This window comes from Myotis lucifugus, unplaced genomic scaffold (assembly GCF_000147115.1).
Source record: "Myotis lucifugus unplaced genomic scaffold, Myoluc2.0 scaffold_543, whole genome shotgun sequence".
NCBI lineage: Eukaryota > Metazoa > Chordata > Mammalia > Chiroptera > Vespertilionidae > Myotis > Myotis lucifugus.
This window is the reverse complement of record NW_005871591.1, coordinates 508,187-510,992: the sequence shown is the minus strand read 5'-3', so window position 1 is coordinate 510,992 and position 2,806 is coordinate 508,187.

Sequence of the window (2,806 nt, the reverse complement as noted above, 5' to 3'; positions counted from 1 at the left end):
CCAAATTCCTACCCAGACCAGAAGCCTAGGCAAGGATTTTCTTCCTCTTTGCTTGGTTGGTTCAGATCTCATCCACCCCCATCCTGTACTCGGGAATTAGAACCAGCTGTTTAAGGGCTGTCGTCCTTCCGGTGAACGATGTGGGCCTCCTCTGCTCCCTGCGTGTGACCTCCTTCCTGACCCGTGATCCACGGCAATTAGGAAAAGCAATAAAATCACAAAACCTCACTTTTGATCAATGCATTCCTGCCAGCAGGAGATCAAGTTGTCCTTACATAATATCTATAATTAGATTGACTTTGGAATTTGGACCGCTGCATTGCGTGGAAAAAAAAAAAAAAAGCATAGTTTTAAATCACCATCTCACCATTTCAGAAGGATCTGGAGGGATGAAAACGCTGTGAACAGGATTAGAGCTGAAATCAAGGCGTTTTGAACCAGGTTATTTATTGCAACACTGTCCAGTAGCTAGTTGAGCAGTTAGGTCTTGTACAAATGAGGGTGGTAGTTGGAGGTCACCAAACAATTTTTTCTATCCCGATAAGCAACAACAGTGAAAGGGAATAAGGTATTCTGATACACATTAGGGATTCCTCCGCCCCTCACAACACCTTGAGATGCTATGAAGTTACAAGCTGATATATATATATATATATATATATATATATATATATATATACTAGAGGCCCGGTGCACAAAAATTTGTGCACTCGTGGGGGGGGTCCCTTAGCCCGGCCTGTGCCCTCTCGCAGTCTGGGACCCCTCGGGGGATGACCACCTGCTGGCTTAGGCCCACTCCCTGAGGGGATCAGGCCTAAGCTGGCAGTCAGACATCCCTCTGGCAGCACGGGAGCCCTCAGGGATGTCCACTTGCCAGCGGGGAGCAGGCCTAAGCTGCAGTCGGACATCCTTAGCGCTGCTGAGGAGGCAGGAGAGGCTCCCGCCATCACTGCTGTGCTGGCAGCCGTCAGCCTGGCTTGTGGCTAAGTAGAGCTCCCCCTGTGGGAGCGCACTGACCACCAGGGGGCAGCTCCTACATTGAGCGTCTGCCCCCTGATGGTCAGTGTGTGTTATAGTGACCAGTCATTCCCAGTCGTTCTGCTGTTAGGGTCAATTTGCATATTACCCTTTTATTATATGCTTGGTGCATAAGTGGGGGCCGGCTGGTTTGCCCTGAAGGGTGTCCTGGATCAGGGTGGGGGTCCCGCTGGGGTACCTGGCCAGCCTGGGTGAATGGCTGATGGCTGTTTTCAGGCTGGCCACAGCCTCTTCAGGGGTGGGGGTCCCCCCTGGGGTGCCTGGCCAGCCTGGGTGAGTGGCTGAGGGCCGTTTTCAGGCTGGCCACACCCCTTTCAGGGTGGGGGGGGGTCCTGCTGGGGTGCCTGGCCAGCCTGGGTGAGGGGCTGATGGCTGTTTGCAGGCTGGCCACAGCCCCCAGCTGAAAGGACAGAACGGGACTGATAACTGTGTTCCTAACTCCTCTTCAAGCAAAAGCCATAGAATGTATCAGTTGCTCAGCCAGCCCTTATCTCAGCCAATAGGAACGCAAGGAAATTAGCCCAAGGCCAAAAGTATGCTAGCCACCTCCTGTCTTTGTGTAACCAGACCCTAGCTGCACCCTGCCCTTGTGTCATTAGCCCCCCGGCCCTCACTCAACCAACCGGAATCGGCCAAATCAGTGGTCCGAGTGAGCCCCCACCCCCTGACCCCAAGCCCTATAAATTCTTTGTTCTTCCAAGACTCCAGGCTCTCTTGCTTCCTGCCACTCCACTGCGTCAGTGAGGGAGGCAGAGGGACCAAGCTAGCTAGCTTGAATGAAAAGACTCTTTGCTTTTGCATCGGACTCGGCTCCCTGGTGGTCTGTCTTTGGAGATTTTGAAATCTGGGCATAACATTTGGGGGCCCGTCCGGGATTCCCAAGACCCACGAGGGACCTCGATCCGGAGAATCTGACTGACCGCGGTAAGTGTCTGTGTGTTGTCTATTCTGTTCTGTGTGTTCAGTCCTGTGTGAGCTCACTTCTGAAGTCTGTAATGCCTGAAATGGTCTAAGTGGACGCACGGGGGGACCACTGGCGGGAGGAGTTGGGGGACGCCCCTATCCTCCATCTGGAGGGGCACAGAAACCCCTCAATCTGAGACGAGGCGGGTTGCTCCCGCCAGTTGGCGCATGGCCATCATCTAATCTGTAGTTTTGCTTCCGCGGAGTCGGAAGGTTGTTTTGGTTTTGCTTCCATAGAGTTGGAAGACTGTATTTGTCTGTGTTTGTGTTTTTTTTTTTTTCTGTTTTCTGTGGACTTACTGGACGGACGTTATGGGACAGACTCAAACTACTCCTTTAAGCATTATTGTTGTTTTAAAATCAAGAGCTGGGCCAAACCTGCTTGCCAGCCTCAGGTGTGGTTTTCCAGAACCACTGGGAACTTGGGACCTTGAAGCTTACTGAATTCGAATGATAAAAAACTTATGTCTTGCATTTTTGAAGTTTATTCTTAAAAATGTTACTGCTTAAGAAATGTTGAATATTTGACTTGCCAGCTAAAAGTTTAAGGTTCGGATTGAATTGGGAAAAACTGTGTGTTGTGGTAGCTAAATGCCTTTGCTGAATGAATGTCTGGTGAAAGCGTATGAGTGTGGAGGGAGGGAGCCTGCCCTCTCCTCTCCTTTGTGTGGCTTCACAACTTTGGTCAGGCAGGCATCTGAGAGAGAATCTGTGAAAACAGGTCACCCCTTCCCTTGTCTGTCTCTTGTCACCGATCATCATGGGTCGGGACAAAGTTTGTTTGTGTGGACTAGCCAATTTACTA